Below are 23,504 nucleotides of genomic sequence, written 5' to 3'. Positions count from 1 at the left end.
AAGAATGATAGAGCCAAGGGTAAGAAAATCCCACAAAAGGTGTTAAGGTACTCCCGATTGAAACCCAGATTGCAAAGATTATTTATGTCTCGTAAGACTGCTGAAGATATGAGGTGGCATAAGGAGAAACGTGTTCATGATGATAGTATACCGAGGCACTTTGTGGACTCTGAAGCCTGATAAAATTTTGACAAGCAACATAACTGGTTTGCAGAGGATTCTCGCAATGTTCGACTAGGCCTTGCAAGTGATGATTTTAATCCATTTGGTAATATAAGTAGCTTGTACAGTATGTGACCAGTGGTACTTATGCCCTACAATTTACCTCATTGGTTGTGTATGAAGGAGTCATTTTTCATGATGTCATTGCTTATTCCTAGACCCAGGTCACCTGGGAATGACATTGATGTGTATTTGCGACCGTTAGTAAATGAGTTAAATGAATTGTGGAGTCAAGGTGTACAAACGTATGATACATTTGCAGGACAGACACTTCGATTACATGCACTGGTCTTATGGATAATAAATGACTTTCCTGCGTATGAAAATTTGTCTGGGTGGAGCACGAAGGGCAAGTTAGCTTGTCCTACATGTGGTATTGAGACTTGTTCATTGTCATTGAAGCATTAGTAGCCCATGCCCACACTGTATGATATTGTCCACTCTGGGCACAGCCCACACGGTTTTGTTCTCGGGGTTGCCCCCAAAAGGCCTCATACAGTATAGGGTGGCAACGTCACATATAATCACCATAACTTCAGACGACACTTCTGATGTGGGACAAAGTTTCACCTTCACTGTGTGCACAGTAGCCTGCCAACCATCTTGGGGCTCGTCCACATGTGCACCCGCCCACGTGTGCCCGCCCACATGTGACCATAGTGACGGGGCGTCACATGGTAGGAAAACGTGTTATATGGGCCATTGTCTCTTCCTTTCGAGCAATCATAGTTGGTGTAGGAAGACGATGATCTTTAATGGCAAACAAGATCATAAGCCACCTCCGAAAGAGCTATCTGGAGAAGATGTGATGCAGCAACTGAGTAACATTGGAGAAGTTAGATTTGGTGAGGCATCGCACTTGAAGAAGAGGAAACATACAGTAATGGACTATAACTAAATGAAGAAGAGCATCTTTTTTGAGTTGCCCTATTGGAGTGATCTGAAATTGCGATACAACTTGGATGTCATGCATATTGAGAAAAATATATGTGACAATGTCTTCAGAACATTGATGAACATAGAGAAGAAAACAAAAGACAGTTTCAAGGCTCGATTGGATCTACAAGAAATAGGTTTAAGGAAAGAGTTGCACTTGCAACCACATGAAAATTCGTATATTATACCAGTAGCCTGCTACACGTTGACAAAATTAGAGAGAAAGCGTTTATGTGAATGGTTGAGATCGGTGAAGTTTTTCGACGGGTATGCGTCAAACATATCTCGGCGCGTAAATGTTACGGACTGTAAGGTAATATGAATGAAAAGTCATGATTGTCACGTCCTTCTGCAACGCCTACTGCCGGTTGCGATTCATGAATTCTTGAGCAAGGATATCAGTGAGACACTGATTGAGTTGGAAATATTTTTTTAGGATTTGTGTTCGAGATCGTTGAATGTAGATGTTATTAAACGACTGGAGAGGGACATTGCTGTAATCCTTTGCAAACTTGAAAGAATATTTTCACCTACGTTTTTCGATGTCATGGTATACTTAGCGATTCACTTACCGTATGAGGCGAAGCTTGCAGGCCCAGTACAATATCATTGGATATATCCGATCGAAAGGTGGTACCAATATGTTAAAATTTTTATTCATTCCATAAACTACATATATCCATGTTTTCATGCGTATAACATAGTGGTTTTGTGTATAGATACATTCATAAACTGAAACGATTTGTGAGGAATAAGGTACGACTGGAGGGGTCGATAGCTGAAGTGTACATTGATAATGAGTGCCTTACATGTTGCTTCATGTATCTACGTAGCATAGAGACTAGATTCAACCGAGAAGATCAGAATGCCGATGAAGGGTAGGAGCATGAACAAGGACTCATATCTGTATTTGCACATAATGTTCGTCTTTTAGGATCCCCGACCTTTCAGGATATGGACCTTGGGGATCTAGCAAAGGCGCGGTGGTATGTGTTGCATAATTGTGAAGAAATAGAGTCATATTTGGAGTAAGTCTTCCCTCGATTATTATTTTATCTACATACAATGATCTTAATGTTTCTTGCTGATGACGTGCCATTTATGTGTAGTGAACACATAGACGAGATGAAGTCCAAATTCCTCACAAATAATGATCGAATGCATCAGGATCAGTTTCCATAATGGTTTGCCAAACGTGTAAGATTTCACATTGTATCTCACCACACTTAGCATTTTCGTTATATTGCACATTATTTCAACTAATGAAAATTCCTAAACAATTATATTCTGTACATGATAATAGATGAAGACGTTGCGCACGAGCAACTCTGCGGATGCGTCTGATGCATTATACTCACTGACATGTGGCCCTGATAGACGTGTATCTAGATATACAGGTTGTATTGTAAACGGGATTCGGTTCCACACCGAAGAACGTGAGAAGTACAGGAACATATAAAATAGTGGGGTGGTTGTGAAGGGAATAAATGATGAGGATGAAATTGACTTTTATGGCATTTTAACAGATATTATTGAGCTGAGTTATTGTATGAGAAAGCGGGTGTACTTATTTAGATGTGATTGGTGGGACATTGGAAATAAGAAGTTGGGAATACAGACTGACAACTACTTTACGAGCGTAAATTTATCTCGAAAGTGGTTTAAAGACGACTTATTTGTCTTCGTCAACTAAGCCAAATAAGTATTTTACGTCGCTAACACCAAGTTAGGCGGCTCTTGGCACATGGTACAGAAAATAAAGCACAGGAACGTATTTGACGTTCCCGTACCAGAAGTTGAAGATAGCGAGGACGGGAAAAATGACACGTTTAGGGTTGAAGAAGCATATTAAGAAGACATGCCATCTAGAGATATAGGGACTGATTCAAGTGTTGATATTGATGTGGTGCAATTAGATAGAGATGATGTGCCACCTGATCATGTTGATGCCTCAATAATATGTGATATTGTTACAGATGATAGCGGTTTCATTGATAACGACGTTACGGACAATGAGGATGAAATACTGATCAACGATAGTGATGGTGAAGAAATAGCACTAAGCGATAGTGATATAGACGGCGATTATTAAATGTACATATGATTTACATGTCATTTTTTAATTTGAATAATTTATGTATTCCATGTATACATGAAAATTACAAGTCATGATTAATTCTTTTTATTGACTTGTTTATAATCCACATTTACAATTGAGTCAATTTCTGATCATGTCCTCCTTAAACCAGAGCGTAGCAGAATCACACAACATACTTCATCAGCTGTTGCAGATGGATGTTTTGGTCCTATCTTCTTCTGGTAGGGCCATAGAGATACTCGGTCTGGTTGATGAGTGTAAAGTGGAATATATTGACGATGACTCAGAGGAAAGATTATGCCATCTTAAAGAAATTTCGAGGCTGATGGAGATATATAATCGCGAGAAACGAGATCTAGAAGATGCGAGTCTATCACTTGCACATTTGAATGGAGTCCTGAAAGACCAGATTTCTCCTATTGTGACTGGTATATTGGCTGTAAATATGTTGAGTGCTTCACACGAAATGACATATGCTTCTAAAGCATACAATAGCTTATGTAGGGAGTACTTCAGATAGTTTACCTCAAAGTTATTTTGTACTACAACGAAATATGTGTATTTAATATAGAATGACAATGTATAATGGAATTTTCAATGGTTATAAATTAAAGTTTACAGTTTTATTATATTCTACTTGTATTATAGTGTAATAGTCTAATCATATTTAAATCATCTCAATGGTTATAAATTAAAGTTTACAGTTTTATTATATTCTACTTGTATTATAGTGTAATAGTCTAATCATATTTAAATCATCTCTCTAAGCATAAGCACAAATGCATTGTACCGTCAACAGTACTTGTATAATGTTTTAGTATATTCCACTTGTATTGTCATTGTTTAAATTTATAAGTTTGTAGCTCACACATATTCAGTGATGGCACCAGGTGGGACAGTACGTCGTTCGCGCACTGGATCTATCCCTTCTACCCGTGATGCGACGGAGCCAGCATAGCCGTCACATGTTACATCGCAGGCGTTTGATCCCTCAGTCGCCCATACACCAGGCACTGTATATAAGTCTAGACGTATATTACTTTTAATGATTTATGTTTATGTTTAGACTTACATATTTCTTTTGCAACAGTGTCATCGACCAGCGGACAAGGACGTGAACCTACGCGCGGGTTGCTTTTAGAGTGACTTACACGTGAGAGTAGGGTGACGGTAGAGTTCCCACAGGATTGCATTAGACCTGTTGGGAACAATGTCATGTTGTTTACATCGGAGGTCGGTGTCTTATGCTGATCTCTGATCCCCCCACCAGCCCCCATTAGGGAGACGTGACAGATGATGTACGACAGCTCATCCGTCAGTGCCTTTAGGTAAATTTTAGTAAATTAAAATTTATTTTATAAAAGTTCATTTATGGTTAAGTTATTTTACTAATAAGTTTATCGTCTTAATCTATTATTTACGAAACTGCAGGATAAATTTGACTTGGATTTGAGTGTTCCGCATATCTCCTATGCCGTCGACGACATGATGAAGGAGCGGTTTAAGGATTACTGCAGTAAGTTACACCGGCAGTATAAGTGGTGCATGAGCCACGAGGAGGCCGTACAGTCCGCACCGCTACACGTGACCGATGAGGACTGGCGGATACTCTGTAATAGGTTTTCGTCTGATTCTTTTCAGGTAATATTTACATATTTATGATATCTTAATGTAATAATTAAATTTACAATTAATAACAATGTATTATGAATAATGTGTTCAGAAGAGGAGCAAAATAAATTCTGACAACAGAGGAAAGTTAGAAGTGAACCACATAGCTAGTTCAAAGTCATTTGTACGACTTCGTCATGACATGGTAAGAAAGTACTGGTAATTATTACGTTTATATATTCTTTCCATACATTTATATTAATTTTATTTTTTTTTAATTGCGCAGCAAGATTTCGTCACTGGCCAAGAGCTCGGACCAATAGACTTTTACAAAGGGACTCACTGTCAGCAGGTGACAGGATCTTGGGTACATCTTAAAGCCAGCGAGATTTGGGTAAAGATCCTTACATTGTAAAATTTATTTGCATTAAATTATAATAATGTCATTTATTATGAAAATTCATATGTTTTCATTACAGGGGGAGATGAACACCTTACACAGTCAGCCCACTCCCAATGGTACTCAGCGGAGTGAGCCAGAGATACACTTGCTAGAGCTGCCTCCAGCCGATCCATCGTAGTTGGCGACAACGCCGTATGCCGAGTTGATACCGCAGAGAGAGAGGTTCAGCAGCTACGGGTCGTCATCGATGACATCAAAGATCAGCTGGACAGTAGAGGGAGGAGCAGGAGAGGAAGATGATGGATCAGCTGGCGAGGCAGATGGAGGAGCAGGAGAGGAAGATGATGGATCAGCTGGCGAGGCAGAGGGAGGAGCAGGAGAGGAGGATAGAGGAGGAGCTGCGAGGCAGAGGGAGGAGTAGGAGAGGAGGATGGAGGAGGATTTGGCGAGGCAGAGGGAGGAGCAGGAGAGGAGGATGGAGGAGATGCGGGTGGAGTATGAGCGATAGATGATGGAGATGTTTCAGGTTATCGCTGCACGCTTACCCACCGATGGCCCACCACCTCCGCCTTCATCTTTGTGATTTTTTGTATATTTGTTTATGATGTTAAGTTTATATGTATTTATGCGTGAATGAATGTGATGCGGATAAGATTGTTTGTGTTTGGATGAATGTAGTTTATGTTTGGGTTTGGGTTAATTTAGATGGATGTGAATGTGAATATGATGAAATATATTATATAATAGGTGTATATCAGGATGAATATATTGTAACAGGTGGATATCAGGAATTTTGTTGTGGAAAAAAAGAGACTTTTACCTACAAAATATTTCGTCAGTAAAAGTCCCATCCACATTTTTTACCTACGAATATTTTCATAGGTAAAAGTGTCCTCTACGATTTTGCCAATATTTTCTAAGTGAAAAATATAAGACTTTTACCGACAACACTTTTCATCGGTAAAAGTCGCATCCACATTTTTTACCTATGAATATTTTTGTAGGTAAAAGTCTCCTCTACGTTTTTGCCAAAATAGTTTTTTTAGCGATGAAAATTTTCGTCGCTAAAAGTTGAACGATTTTTTGGCAGCGAAAATTTTCGTTGCTAAAAGTCTTGGAAATTTTTTAGGAAAGTGCAATGAATTTTTTAGCAGCGAAAATTCTTGTACAGTTTTTTTAGCGATGAAAATTTTCATCCCTAAAAGTGTAACGAATTTTTTTAGCAGCGAAAATTTTTGCTGTTAAAAGTCTTGTACAGGTTTTTTAGCGAAGTTTTCGTCGCTAAAAGTGTAACGAATTTTTTTGGCAGCGAAAAGTTTTGTACAGATTTTTTAGCGATGAAAATTTTCGTCGCTAAAAAGCTTAGTTTAGCGACGATTTGAATTTTTCGCCGATAAAATCCTTGTACATCGGTCTTTTAGCAACGAATTTAGCGACGAAAATATTCGTCGCTAAAGGGTTTTAGCTACGAAAATCTGACTTTTAACGACAAAAATTTTCGTCGCTAAAAGTGGTATTTCTTGTAGTGAGCATTATTCTCTTAAATTCTCGTGATTTAGATTACATCTTCTTTTAGTTCTATTTTTAGTTACTTTCAAATTACGTACAAGGTTCAGTCCCTGTGGATTCGACCTCAGTCTTACCGAGATAATTACTACATCGCGACCCTATACTTGGGGTGGTGAACACATTTGAAGCCACATCAGCATCTCGCGCCCAAATTTCTACACGTTATGTTGAACTAATGAATGGTATTATCGATATTGAAGAGGACGTGAATTACTAAGAGAAAACGGGAATGTAATCAACTATTTGAAAAGTGACCAAGAGGTTGCCGATCGGTGGAATGGGATGACGCAATCATTGTTTCTAACAAAGGTGGCCCACTTGGATAAGGTGATCGAAGAGGTGAACAAGTATTATTCGACCAGGTGGAGGGTTATATTTGGGAAGCTGCTGAAGAAGTACGTGTATCGATCATGGCCGTTTCTGACACTGATCGCAGCAAGCCTTTTCCTGGCATTAACGTCATTGCAGGCGTTTTGCTCCGTCTATGACTGCGGTGGCATCCAGGTGAATAATATTGGTGGGGTGATGAACTCAATCCTCGTTTGATTCTGTATGAGAATTGGCTTCCTCTTGGTTATGCTCTCTCTCTCTCTCTCTCTCTCTCTCTCTCTCTCTCTCTCTCTCTGTGGGAGGATGTGTTTTCAGCTTTAGGAACGAAAAGCTTAGTCATAAGAGTATGATTCTCATTCCTAATGTGGCACACGTCCAATGTGTCTATGTAAGATACGGGCAGTTCGTCAGGTTCCCCTACATATGGCCCGAAAATGTGGCAATTATGAACATCACCTGAAAAATGGATAGTTGGAAAAATAATCTCTCCTGTTCCACTGTAGAAATTTGCTTGACCCGAATGATGACTTCGCCAAGTTGATTATCTGTTTGAAAATAAAAATAAAAATCTGGCCCATTTGATAAACGTCCCAGATCTTGCTTACATATCATCATGGCATGTGTTTGGAGAGCATATGAAGAATACTCTAGCGAGAAGCCTTTACTGGGTTCATGTTGGAGCGTGCGTCAACCTTGTGCTATTGTGCGTCTGATCTTACGTTGTATTGCATATACTTTAATTTTTATTTTTTTTCGTACTTGGTTCCACGAAATGATATATCCACGTTATATCAACATAATATCGTTTGTTTTGTAATGTTTAGTGTGCCTCAACGCTGATTACTTCAATGAGAACGTTTAAGTGGCCAACGAAGAGTATCTAACTTAAAGGAAAAGGAATCTTCTTCTCAAGAATAGCCTTTAAATCAACGAGAAGAGAGAAATGCAAGGCTATTCTAAATTTCTATTTGCATTGCTAAAAAGGAAGAGGAGAAAGTTATTGAAAAGAAAACAATAATTAATGCTGAAATTGTCGGGGATTGTTCTATGAAATTACATAGAGATGGATCTAAGATAGCAATCTAACAACACCAAGTAAACACAAGAGAATAAAAAGATTTAACATGGCCTTCTGACAACTTTTGGAATTTGTTTCAGATGAAAATGCCCCTGTCCTTAGTTCAGAAGTCATACAGTCCTGGAGTTAATAAGATGTTACATTTTGTTGCAACCCTGAGAAGGAAACGGATTGGCTACTCCCCTTGCCACCAGCCAATGGCTGGTGGTCGATGCTCTGTGGGCCCCACCATGATGTATGTGTTTCATCCATGCCGTCCATCTATTTTTCTAGATCATTTTATGGTATGAGACCAAAAATGAGGTATATCCCAATATCAAGTGAACCACATTACAGGAAATAGTGTCGAATGAGAGTAGACCATTAAAAACTTTTTGGGGGCCATAAAAGTTTTGGATCAAGTTGATCTTTGTTTTTTACCTTCATCAGTGTCTATATGACCTATTTAATAGATTGGATGTCAAATAAACAATATAATGGGCCTTAGGAGAATTTTAATGGTGGATTTCTAGTCACTATTGTTTACCGGTGGTGTGGTCCAATTGAGATTTATATACCTCTCATGTTTGGGATCAAGCCCTAAAATGACCGGTAAAAATGGATGAACGGAATAGATGAAACACGCACATCATGGTTAGGCCCACAGAGTACTGAACACTAGCCCCATGGCACGGACGGAAGCATTTATGAGCTTGGGAAGGGCCAAATGTCGCCTTTATTCATTTTTTTTATAGACTTTTTTCTTCTTCTTTTGTTTTCCTAGAAAAGTGAAGATCAAGGGACCAATTGCCAGAGAGGGACGTTGTTTCTCCTTGTCATTTCTCTCGTCTGAAAGCATCTTCCACTATGAGGTTAGTATTTTATATTACTGTATGCATTTTCCGAGGTAAACGAAGATCAGAGTCGAGAAGGTGAGGGTTCTGGTTGTCATGTGAAATGGATCTTACTATAGGACACACCTTGATCAAACCTCCACCATTGATAGTAGAAAACCACGACTTCACGTTTTCAAACTTCCAACCTCAAAGAAATCAAACATCGACCACTAACGGTTACAACCACGACCCTCACCATTGTCAAACCACGACCTAGATGAATGGTTGTGGTTCACATGCACATAAGTCATGGTTATCATGTTACATGGCTCGTGGTTGACAGATGTTATGGGTCACGGTTGTCATGTCAGATGGGTCATGGTCGTCATGTTATAGGGATTGTGCCTTTCACTACCTTGTGCAAGGCCCAACTCGTCTGGGTCGTTATTGTCACAGTATAGGGATCGCGACTTCCAGTTGTTATAGATCATGGTTTTCATGTTACACGGGTCATCGTTGTTAGCTATTATGGGTTGTGGTTGTCATGTTATATGGGTCGTGGTTGTCACGGAATATGGATCGTGGTTGAAAACCATAATCCATGTTGGATACAACAACGATCCATTGTTCATCATAATTACGACCCAATGTGAATAACAACCACGATCCATTATGCATTTGAATCACGCTCCATTGTCCATGACAACCAGGACCATTAGCTCTTTATAAGCACAACCCTTCGTACTGGCCCTGATGCATGGTCCTACCTCTCAATTATTCCGAGAGCCTTCTGATAACCTCTATAAAATGTTTCAAATGAAAATGTCCCTTGTCCTTAGATCAGTAGTTGTACAATTTCAGAACGCAAAAGAAGTTACCTGTTTTGAACAATCCCAAGAATGTGACGTGGACCGAAGCCTTTTTGAGTAATGGATCGTGGTTTCATCTAGAGTGGGTCGTGGTCAACAACCACGATCCATTGTCTGTGAAAATCATGATCCAATGTGCAAGTGAACCACGACCCGACATCCGGGTCATGGTTGTCATACATAGTGGTTAGTGGTTCCCAATCACGATCCAGTGTGGATGACAACCACGACCCATTCTTCGTCATAACCACATCCCTTCAAGTGGATCATAGTTGTCATTCACCCATGTACTACGACCCATTGTGGATGACAACCACGACCCGTTGTTTGTCATAACCACAACCATTCGAGTGGATCATGGTTATCATCCACAGTGGTCTTGGTTATGACGAACAATTGGTCCTTATTGCCTTGTTGTCATCCACAATGGGTCGTGGTTCACTAACCACAACCCATTTTGGTTGATGGGGAGAGTTTATATGACAAGGGAATGTTTACCTATGATGGTGGAGACTCAAAAGGATTTGTTGTATAACATCCCAAAATCTTCATGGCCAGAGTTCATACTCGTGCTTAAGAAAACAGGGTGTTAATAATGTATAAACCTGGATGCTTTGAAAATCGCATAATAATTTTTTTTTCATTTGGATCATATCCAGATACATTCATGAAAGTAACATTCACAAGAATAAAATCAACTGTATTAATTATATTTCATCAAAGTAAAAAAGAATAATCAAATGCCCTCTCAATAGGAGCTTATTACATTTATTGAGTTCACAGCGGAAGCATAAAACTAAATCATAAATTGTCTTAGGGATATCGTTCATTAGGTCTTCAATCTGTACGTCACCTGCATAATCTGTACAGTTGGGAGAGGATCAATGCCCTACTCATAATGATGGTTATCCTTTAAGATTAATAGTAATTCAAGATATTCATAAAGCAATGTAAAGGTTCTGATATGTCCCGTACTCTACTAATACGAGGGTATCAGCATGCATAAACAACCTACATGAGATGCATACCTAGCAAAGTATATGCAGTTCATCACACTTAATGATCGCCACAATGTGGAGTATGATTAGAGTTATCCGACTTGACGTGCACTCTCACAATGGAATTACGTGTCTCCCCAGGGGCTGCTACAAAAAGCGCATTACATCCACAATGTTTATTCAATCACTAGAAGAGGGATTCCTAACATAGTACTCGCACTTACAAAGAATGCATTCTGAATCATGGAGGTTCTGGAATATCAAGACACATGCTCAAGCCTTTTGAAAATAAATAGCACAAGGCCAACATAGAGAAGAGTGACAATAGTCAACTTAAACTGTAGTAATGGCCAACATAACAAATAGAAGAGCGGCAATGACCGATTCTTTAGTAAGGAGAGTGACAATGGCCAACTCCATAAATAGAAGAGCGGCACGACTGATTCTTTTATAAGGAGTGTGGTAGGGCCAACTCAATAAATTTGGTAAGGCAAGGGCAAGGCTTGTATCCATGGCTCCACATAAATTCAAAAAGATCACTTTGTAAGTAACATTATACTGCAATATCAAAGGCAGATAATTGATGGTAAAACAGATAATTGCAGGGAAGATTCAGAGTAATATGAAGGCTTGTAAAAGCATAGGTAAAATAACATGGAGGCATGTAAAAGACAAGATGACATAACAAGAAGGCATGTAAAATGCAGGATAAATATAACAACTCAAATTAGTATAAACTTGAACGATAAAACCCTTTGGTTGTCTAATCGTCTACTACCAAGGTTAAATGCCCGGAGACATACTTGGTAGTCAAACTTTATCCTAATTTACATGTTATAAATAGTTAGGATTAAGCTAGGTCTAGGTTTATGATAGTGTTAGATCTAAGAAACTTCCACACCATTGTTGCTGGAAATAGGAAAGAAAGAAGGGAAAGAAAAAAAAGAAAAGATCTACCAGTTTGTTGAATCGGTAGAATTTAGATTTGGAATAGGCACTTGACAATTTGGCCTAGATTAGCAAGCATTACTGTGGTGAAGTTCTGGGAGATTTCTGTTCTCATCCATCATTCTTATCCGGAGCTTGATTTGGGTCAAATGGTAGGTTGATTTATGATTTTCCCTTATGTTGAGAGATGAGTTTCTGGGTCATGAGTGAGGGTCATGTTCGATGAGCGGTTTGGATCTAGCCATTTCATGGTGATGGTGGGCCTCACTTCGTCCGAAGTTCCTTATATTAGTTAATATCTTAAGGTGGACGCGTGAAGGAGGGAGAATTCGAAAATTTTATGCATAGACGTGATTCTCAGACTGGATAGATTATGCATGGGTTATAATCGGATTCTCCTTTGGTGAGGATTGGACGGTTCAAATCTCATCAGAAGGTGGAACCAAAAGCTTTGGCGAGGAAATCTCAAAATTGTGCTTCGTTTAGATTCTTTCATAGCAGCGATGAAGCGGAGAAGTGTTATTCTCGGTTTGATTGTTGATTCGGTGTGGTCCATTTGCAGTAATATTTCAAGGTATCTGTGCCCCTTGCTAAAATCTTCGGGTCATATTAGGCCATAGGCCAAAATATATGGAGTGGATCCAAGTTTTGGATGAACCAGACGATCATTCAGGGCGCTGAGTAGTGCTCACCGGTTAAAATTCCCACTTTCACTTACGTTGGATTGTTCGAATTGCATGGGGTCCACTTGTGATGATTTCTCGAGGAATCCACTTCGTCTATCCAGTTTGTTACATCATTTTAGGCCACATGGCTAAAAATGAAATAGTTTTGTTAACTAGGTGGGCCACAAGGTCTAACCAAGTTTCCAGAACATTCATAGTTAAAAATTCAATTGATATTCTCGTCCCCACAATGCCATGCACATGGTATCATCTTATTTACAAATTTACCCTTTATTTTGTCTAAACTTCTGCAGTCCCTGATTCACGACTTCACTGTCCAAATATGATGAGATTTGACAGGTGATCTTTATTTTTTTAAATTGTTTCCAACGCCCAAGTTTAAGCCCTGATCTCTCGAGGACGACTAAGATCCTCTTTTAGTGGCTAATATGCTTCAAAATTACAAATTAACATTTTTACACACATAATTGATGAGTTACCAGGTGGTTTGGGCTTATACTCTAAGATCTTCATAATGATCGGTTTACTCTAATGTTCGTATGACCTGTTTTGTGAATCCGAAGATGACGGACAATCAGATGACTTGCTCAAAATAAAGGAACTTGATGGTTAGCACTCTGACCATGTATGTAGATAAATGTACGGTCAGTTTCGTAAATTGATGGACATAAAGTGGGCTTCTGGGGTGATTAGGAGATAGAATATGTGTATCATTAGATTTGAGTGTCTTGTTCACTTGTGTAAGTTTCTCAGATCATAGTTTTGATGGTGGGTGAAGTATATTCATAGGTGATGAATAAGATGAATGGATCGAAATCTCAATTTGATAAGTGTACAGATGGATGTAGAGTTCAAGTAGCTAGTTTACCATGATCTAAGGGTTGAAATTCGACGTGTATGGTTAATTTATGATAATTAGGCCTAGTATAAAATTTTACATGAAACTGACCATGAGAAACATGTGATTTTGAATTCAAGGGTATAAGTTGATGGCATTTTCATCTTTATTGCTGATATGAGAGTTTTGTGAAATCCAATAGTTCTACGAGGTTGTATGCACCTTTCTAAACAACTCTTACAAATGGTCTTACATCTGGATCACTATGGATAAAGAATTATTCACCGATCTAGTCAAAGGAAGGTACATACGTCAAATCACATGAGGGATGGTCTTACCTCAAAATCGATGGCTAAATCACTTGATCTATGAATGGAGATTATTCCCAATGGTCTTGTTGGAGAATGAATGTAAGGTAAGCATAGCTAGATTGGTATCGTACATATGTTCGTATTATGTTAAATTTCTTGGTAACGCTCGAGAACTTTCAATACTCTGGTTTGTGAGTGATGATATTACATATCAGTAGCTCCTAAATAAAATTCATCAGATTACGAAGACTGCATCAGATGAAACATATTAAGAGTTAGTTTACCCAGTGCTTGACAAGAGATAATGAAACATTCCAGACAAAGTGAAGGTTTCATATGAGAATACGAAGCCTCTAGAAATGAAAAGATCTGCTGGAAGACCGAAAAAGGTTCGAATTATATTTTAGCGAGAAGATGGACCAACACCCAAATGCTCAAGATGTAATCGAATAGGTCATAATCGGTGTCGAGTCACGTTCGTCCCTATGTGGATGACAAAGAAAGTGGTTTACAACCACGATCCATCTAGATGACATCCACGACACATATAACATGACAACCACAACCCATGACAACTGACAAAGTAAGTGGTTTACAACCACGATCCGTCATGGATGACAACCACGACCCATATAACATTTAACCATGACCCAATGTGGATGAAAACCATGACCCTTAGCAAATTAAACCACAACACTTAGCACGTGGTTGTAGTGTTATATGCATCGTGGTTGGCAATTGTGATGGGTCATTGTTGTCGTGTTATATGGGTCGTGGTTTTCATGTTATGTAGGTCGTGGTTGTCAGTTATTATGGGTCGTGGTTGTCAACACTAAAGAGGATTTTGGGCTTCTAGACTGTAATCTAATTATTGATGCTGATATTTAAGTATATGATCCATTGTATTAACCATGACACTTTGTGGATGACAATCACATTCCGTTCAAAGGGTCGTGAGTCACATGCGCAATGGATTGTTATTGTTGTGAATAAAAGATCGTGGATGACATGCTCAATGGATCGTAATTGTCATGTAATTAATAACATTGTTATAATATTAGAATCAGGCTGATATTATGTCATGTGCCTTAGACTTGATAGTAATAACATTTTTATATAATGTTATATGGGCCGTGTTTATCATGTTATATGAGTCATGGTTATCGTAGATCGTGGTTGACTTGTTATACGGGTTGTGATTGACATGTTATATGGGTTGTGGGTGTACCTCATACCTCGACCACGGTAATAACACTACATTCTTTTTCAGGAATTCGCATTTATTTTGCTAATTCCCTATAATCTCAAAAAACGGTATTCCTGACATAAAAAAACCAATAGTCGCACGACATCCTAATTGCATTAACTATTAGTTCACTAGCCTATAAAAGTGGTACTTGGGTTTCAAAATACTTTCACAAGCCAATCCGAACCAGAATCCTTATTGCAACACCTTAAGCATTCATGTATTTCTTTACTCTTTCAATCAAAATAATGGAGGAGATATTCGAAGAAGGCATTGAGTCCTTCTCGCATTCTTCCTTTATGGGTGATCCATTCCCTTTTCTTAGGGATGTTGTCGATCTTACTGAAGATCAACGGCCTCCACAGGAAATTCTGAAGATCATTTCAGAACTCTGGCAACTCAGAGATAATTACTCCAAGGCAGACAAAGAAATCGAACGATGTTCTTCCGCTCTGTCTCACCTGTCGGCCTTTAGTGATAAATGCAGGGCTCTGCCAGCCCAATCTGAAACAACTAAGAAGAATAGGCTGCACTGTACTCGCAATAGGACTTTAACAAGGAAAGACTGCACTGGATCGAGAGGTACAACGCGGTTAAGTAAGCAAAAGCTGAAGCCTTCAAAAGATTTAAAGACCTCAAATCGGCCCACCTATAGCTCCCATCCAGCCACTCTTCTTCTTCCTTGTCATGTTCTTCTTCTTCTTCATCTGTGTAACACGCCTGTCCTTGAAACCCAATTACATTACTTGTTTTCCAAAATCCTGAGTGTTAACCTTTAACTATGACTCAAATTTCACGTATAATTTTTTCTTCCTTATCAGAGTTAGTAAATTAGCGAAATAGAAATAAATCAAGTATAAGAGGAAATACAAATATACATAACCAAATATTCTTATGGTTACTCAAAAACTTATACAAAACAATATCTTAAGCTTCAATAATACATGACAATATAACTTAAATACAAATGAAATCAAGAATAGAGAGTCGCAAGATCATCTGGCTACTCCTATTCCACATAAACACTAGCATGCTCATCATCTGCGTTTCCTGTAACTGAGTACGATTTGATAGTGTCAATAGCTATCCTAGTGAGGTATAACCCCCAACATTTAGCATATCATCTAGGTAATTAACATAATTATTAGGAACAGTGTATAACAAATATTCCATAATGATTATCATAGTAATTAGATAAGGTTTATCAGATATGCATTCATCAGATAAATTTCACAAAGATAATCCTATTTAAATGCATGAATGCATGCACATGCTCACAGACTTGGGGATGCACATCTAACTGGTAAAAAGTTGTCTAAGGAGAACTACCCATCCGAAGTAGTACTCAAAGGTATGCCCTAAGGAGAAGTAGCCACCCAAAAAAGACCATGCAATGAGGACACCTAAGGTGAACTATTCTCTCGAAAAAGTACTCAAAGGTACGCCTTAAGGAGGATTAGGTACTTGAAAAATTCCATGCAACGAGAACACCCATAGTGGTTTGAATGCACAACATAATAATTTAGGATTATCCTGTAAAATACTCTATTATACAACCCATAGTGATCCAAGAAAACTCCCTTGTCTTACATCAACCACCCGATAAAGTCCGCATGCCATAGAAATACATGATTAACCCAACCATTATTATTCTAATTTCAAACAACTAGTTTAAGGAAGCTCAAAGGTCACTATGGGGGGTTTATCACCCAGCATAGGCTGACAGTTCAGGCATATTGTCTCATTCTACCATCCCTGGCTCATGAGACTAATAAATATAATGTTTTAAGGGTAACCTCTCCAACTAGTGGCCCATTGTTATCCAATAAGTGGAACTTACCACCATAAAATTATATAAAATAATCTATTAAAGCCACGTGGGGCAATTACTCCAGAAAGGCCGTAAGGGCCAAATATTCCACCTAATGGTTTGATAAAAAGGAATTTTCCCTCAAAAGCCACATAGGCACAAATGGTCCACAAGGTGGTAGGTCCATGACATAAATTTATTTAATTCATTACACAGATGGCCACTAGTTTGAGGATTTCCTAAAATATCATCAAGTAACCTCATGTGACAAAATAAACCATGAACATTATCGATAGAAATTACATATTTAAGCAACTATAATATAAATGTTTGTAATCCATAGCATGTTCAGATTTATGAATTTAAGTCCAATTCATCAATCAATTATAAGGAATCAAAATTAATAAGAGCGATGAACCACATTAAGAAATTCATAAGATAAATGAACAAAGGTGAAAAAATAAGCTAACTATCGTGATGTAGGAAAAGCTTGAAGGTAATCCTCACCTTTAAATTATATCATCCTGGCATGAATGCTCCAGTGCATGAATCCAACTCGAATGGGTTAGATCTAAGTTCCATACACTATACATGGTTAAGATCTTAACCTCGGGCTTTGATCTCTGACCTATATTTAAGGTTAGCCATTTTAAGAATTCTAAAATCTAAGTTGTGCAACGGATGAAGATTTAGTAGTAAGTGTTATAATTGATGATGATAATAATATTACTTAGTATAACCATCTAATATAAATTTACAACATCAATTATAAATTTAGACAATAGTAATAGAATGATACTAATCACTAATTTTAATAATGAAAGTAATTAATGACAAATTTGATATGTGAAAAGAATGAAAAACAACTCTGCTGCGTCGACTCAGGTGAGTCAACTCGACTCACCATCACATCCTCTTCCTAGTTTCTCTCTTCTTATTTTCTCTTTCTCCTTCTCTTTTAATCATTTTTTTTATCTCCTTCTTCTTTCGTTCTTTCCTTCCTTTTGTTGAGACTTCCAGTATGGTCTGGACCTGACCAGATAGTGAGTCAAAGACCTGACTCGGTTTTGAATCGAGTTGACTCAGAGACTCGCCCCATCTTTTCTTCTTCTCTCTGATCTTCTTCTTCTTTCTCCATTTTGTTTCTCTCCCATTTTCTTTCTTCTTTGTCTGTCTCTCTTCTGAATTTCATGTAATAACCTAGTCAAACCCAAACCTGACTCGGTTCCTTGACTCGCTAAGGTCGATTTAGTGCGACCAGTCACACACCCTCTCTTCGTTCTCTATCTTTCGCTTTCTTCTTCCTCCTCCTCTTTCTTCCCTTACTTTCTTCTATTTTCTGCAACCTCTGTCTAGCGACTGGACTCAATGAAGTTTGACTCGACTCATAGCGACCCACACTAATGACTCAGGTGAGCTAACCCGGCGCGGTAACTCTCCCTTCTTTCTTCTATATCTCCTCCTCTATCTCCTTTCTTAGCTCCTTTGCTTCACCTTTCTTCCTTCTTTTCTTTTTTTTTTTGTTGGAGAAGTCAAGTGAAGCACTAGACTGAACCCGAACTAGCAGTGACTCGACACAACTCATGACTCGATGCGATTTAACAAATGTAGAAGAAAGAAATGGTGCATCTGACCTCTTTTTACGAATTTCCTTTTGTAGAAAAGGTTGCCCTAAATGGCAGCATTTTTATAGGCCTAACTAATTAGTCTCTAGAGGCTTCGAGAATCAACTAATTTTAAGATTAGTTACAGGTTGATTGCCTGAGTAAATGAGCTTTTAAGGTGATATGTTCAAATCCTAATTGCATGGGTGCAATTTGACTATTTGGATGAACATCTTAGGCCATGTGCTACCAGATGGACAACTCAGATCAAGGAATGGGATCCACTTAGAGGGGTGGGGTCTTTTGGATCAACAGAGAAGATGATGACTATTATAATGGTGGATTTAAGTTTAAGGGTTGACCTTTCGATCTACCATGTCTGGAGGGCATGGATTAGTCCCCAGATCACTACGGGGCCCACTATAAGATACAACTATCCCCACATCTTAGTGGGTTTCGATATTTCCAGTCACAGACAATAACTCACGTGCTAGCGAGATATTCTCACGGGGTCTTTATTGCTCGTGAAGGGAGATTTTGGATGCCCTAAATCCGACGCTCATGGTGCATTGGTTGAGTTTTTAGAAGCTCTTGAGTGGCTAGGATTGAGCCAGCGTAAAAATGGAAAGGATTCCTTCCACCTTTTCTCTAGCTGTGGAGAAGGTTTCCCTTTTCAGCAATAAACGAAAGGCCAAGATTTTAGCTCCTCGTGCGGCTGAGATGAAAAGTAGGTTGTTGCTTCGAATTGCCAACGAGGCAATGCAGCAGCACATCCATTATCGGAGGCATACCACACGAAGACCTCCATTGCGCTAGAGTTTTTGCTCATATACATGTGCTCCCACACATGGTTTTAAAGGGTTTTGGTCGGCAGTACGTCTGGAACCTGATGGACGACCTGAAATAAAGGAAAGGTATGGTCTGGTGAGCCATGATCGAGCCTAAACAGGCGTTATTCCTCTAAATAGTGAGCGGGAAAACCAGAGGAGAGAGAAAAACTCTTTTTTCTTGTAGTGTATCGGGTCAACACTCAATTTATTGATTTTCAGTCCAGTGCACCACTAGTGCACTTCCTCTGGTGCACCCACGAAATGGTTGTGGGGCCTACTGAGTTGTTTAAGGAAATTCGCTCCGTGCATTTACTTTGGAGGGCCCACTAAATGCCTTTGATCAAAGATCAGTCAGATCCAAAGCTTGGGTGGGCCATATCCAGTGGTTTACTAGCTTCAAGGTTGATTATGTCGATTCGACGGTCATTTTATTTCTAATCTGATCAATGACAGTCAAAAGAGCAATAAGAATTTGTTCGGATGATCTAAATGTTTCATGGTCCATGTTGGATGGTTAGATGGTCCATCGATAATTAAATAGGTTTATATAGCTAAACCAACGACTGGTCTCAAGATTTAATGGACGGTTTCTAAAGTCTAATGGCTAAATTGTTTTAAGTTGTTGAGTAATTGTCTAATTGTATTGATCACCAACGGTTATAAAGATTTGCAATTCAATTTAAAGGGAAATTTGCCATCATTTCTATAATTAGATGACCCTATATCTCAAGTGAAAGAATGATCTTGAATTGAATTGTTGAATTCTTTCATTATAGGTCTCCAATTGTGCATATGTCTTTTAACATATTTAAATGAGTCTGATGGCTGATCTTGAGGATTAGATGCCTAATCAGGCGATGGGTGGTTTCAGTCTATTGATTGATTTTGAATTCAACTAATGATTTTTGAACTTCAATGGTCAATTGTTTTATGATCTATTTTTTAGTGGGAGTCCATCGTAAATTAAAAAGCCATTTGACTCAATGATGGGGATCAAGTTTAAGAATTTTAGGTTGAGGGTTGTGGGCCTAATGACCGGTGACTCTAACAATTCATGCTTCAATATTAATAATGGAAGGTTAGATTTATCTATCAAAGAAGTTGAAATCCTAAAATAGATTTATCTAGTAATGTGATGGTCCATCTAGAGTGTTAATGTGTGGATGGCTTGATCCATGGGTGGAGACTAATTCCAACTCTCCAATTTAGGCTAGGATGAAGGTGAGTGTATAAACAAACTAGATTTGAGTTAGTGAGTTTGGTATACCTTGTAATACCCGAGTATTGAAAAGTACAGGGTGTTACAATATACCCCCCTTAAAGAAAATCTCGTCCTCGAGATTTGGTGCTTCTGATAGGATTAGGGACAATTATAATATAATGTGTGGTGATTCTAAGCATCGTTATTTTCCTGTGAAGGTTGTTTGTATGTACGAATGTATACTACTGGCTGCCAGAACTGGGATTGTTACAATCTATTCCCCTTAAAGAAGAATCTCAAACCTGAGATTCGATAGCGCACATCCCATTTAGTATGGTACAAGTGGTAGGGTTATCCTAAAGGTACAATATGATTTTCTATTTTCAGTGTTCGAGCAGAATGGATGGTTATAATGAGTTTGAGTCTAGTATGTCAATCCTCTGCCTGAGCAAAACAGTGGATTTCCTAGTATCTATTTCCAATCTAGGCGATTCTCGATCTTCTGCCTGATCACGGCATTGAGACATTGGGATCTGAGAGGATTTAGGATTCAGATCAAACTGTATATGCTTTACTTAAATACGTTTCCATCAATCTGTGATCCCAATTATTCTGGACTCTTGGAAAATATCATGCAAATTTCTATTTTCACAATAAGTGTCCAAAGTTGACGTAACACATATCTAAGTGACTATCACGCTTTTACTACGCACTCCACTCACCTAACGAACTTCTAGAAGATTTCAGGATTAAAATTTCTACCGGAGAATTTGAGTTCAATATTTGCTAAATTTATCTGATTCCTCAAATCTAGTTCCAATATGCTCACTATAGGGTTAAAAGTTAACCCAACAATCTATAATTTCTCCTCAAGTTAATTTTAAGTGTTAAGATTCAGAAGGACTTTCATCTCTAACTAAAGAGACGTATTAGGGATTTCAGATTGCAACTCGTAGTATGATTCCTTAAGTTTAGGGAGTGTTTATGTTTGATGTAATGTACAATACGGTGGTAATTTAATTTATTTTATTTTCTAAAATGCCTAAGTATATGCCGTCATTCTCCCATGGTACATAAGTTTAGTTTCTAAGTTCAATAGATTAAACCAAAAATTTCGAAGGAGCCTAAAGTTTTAAGTCTCTATATTCCCAATTTTCTTTATTATTATGGACTCTTGGGGAGTATCATGTGATCTTATATTTCCATAATAAGAGTGTTCAAAGTCTATGTGGACAAGCCCAAATGACCATCACTCTTTCACTGTTCACTCTGACTTCCTGATGTACTACCAGAAAATTTTAGGACTCGGAGTTCTTTAAGAGAGTTCTAGTTTTAACCTTACCAAATTCATCTTGATTCTTCCAATTGTTGGGAGTTGTGAGAAATTTGTCCTCTAGCTAAAGAGATGTATTAGGGGATTTTAAATTACAATCCCAAGTACAATTCCTTAAGTTTGGGGAATGCTTATGTTTGATATGGTGGATAAGAAATTTCTTATAATGCCTAAATTTGTTTCACTTACTAAGTGTTTTGACAATGTCATTTCAATTGAGGAAAATTGTTGTAAAAATTCAAATCCTAGAATTCTAAAAATGTTCACTGGAAGTCAAGATCAAGAATATTCTTAATGACTTAATCATATTATAGTGGACATTTGTCCTCCCATGGTATGTAAGTTTAGTTTCTATGTTCGAATAATTAGACCTAAAAATTTTAAGGAACCCAATGATTAAGTTCATAAGTCCTCAATTTCTATCCTAATTCTAAGGGAACTTCATAGGTTCAAATGACTATACTAAAAATTTTCTAAGGGGACCTAGGTTTAGTTTCTAAGTCCAAACAATTACCCTAATAGTTCATAATAGGGACTTATGTTTGGGTCTCTACATTCTCAAGCTTTTTCTAAGTTTGGAGGAGATTTACTTAGGTTGAAGTCTCTAATTCCAAATTCCTAGCTTAAGACATTTAAGGTCTGTATAAGTTTATTTTCCAAAGGCAAGGTTTTTCTAGATACTCTCTGATACCATCTTTTAACACCCCAGTCCTCGAAACTCGAGTACACTACTCGTTTTCCAAAATCCTAAGTGTTAACCTTTAACTGTAACTCAAATTTCACGAACATTTTTTTTCTTCTTTATCCGAGTTAGTAAACTAGCGGAATAGAAATAAATCAAGTATAAGAGGGAATCCAAATATACATAACTAAATATTCTCGTGGTTATTCGAAAACTTATATAAAATAATGTCTCAAGCTTTAATAATACATGAGGGTACAACTTAAATACAAATGAAATTAGGAATAGAGAGTCGCAAGATCATCTAGCTCCTCCTATTCCATATAAACACCAACATGCGTGTCATCTGCGTTTCCTACAACTGAGTACAGTTTGATAGCATCAATGGTTATCCCAGTGAATTGTAATGACCCTGAAAATTTTGTGCCAAGACCCGAGTATTAACTCTATTCTTTCCTTAGTAGCTTTTTGAGGTAATTAGCATTATACTCGATTGCTTGTGAAATTTGCATCAATCATTTTAAATTTGATCTGCATGACTCAAAACCTGTAGAATAGTTAGCGCTATGTTACTCTAAAATTTGGGATTCATCGCTAAGTCCAATTGCTCTTGAAAATTTTTGGAAGTTCTGGATCGGACCTAGACCGCGCGTCGAATGTCCGATAGCGATGATCTTAGGCTGTTGCGGTCACCATGTTGGACTTGGTTATCACCTCAAAAATCAAGTCCAGATGATGTTCTGGGTCGATTTGATTGAGTCCGAAGTGAAGAGTGTGAGAACGGTTGGAACTTAAATGAGATTTTATGAAATCTGAGTCGTGTCGCTTGCGCGATGATTTTAAGCAATCTAACCGTTGGATTCTGACCCAATTTCACCCTCTGATCAGGGAAGGTGGCCCATGCATGTCCTTTTGCTTGTGGACCTGATCGAGATTCGATGACGGTTGAATTGAGTGTGGTCCACCACGGGTGATCTGAAGATCCGATCGGTACGAAAACTCAGCTTGACCTAGATCCATAGTCAGTGAGCTTAAGTCCGACCTTTCGTGGTTATAGGCCTACTTGAAGTGCTCCGTTGGATCGTG

Source organism: Magnolia sinica, chromosome 10 (genome assembly GCF_029962835.1).
Source record: "Magnolia sinica isolate HGM2019 chromosome 10, MsV1, whole genome shotgun sequence".
Taxonomy (NCBI): Eukaryota; Viridiplantae; Streptophyta; class Magnoliopsida; order Magnoliales; family Magnoliaceae; genus Magnolia; species Magnolia sinica.
This window is presented reverse-complemented; position numbering follows the sequence as displayed.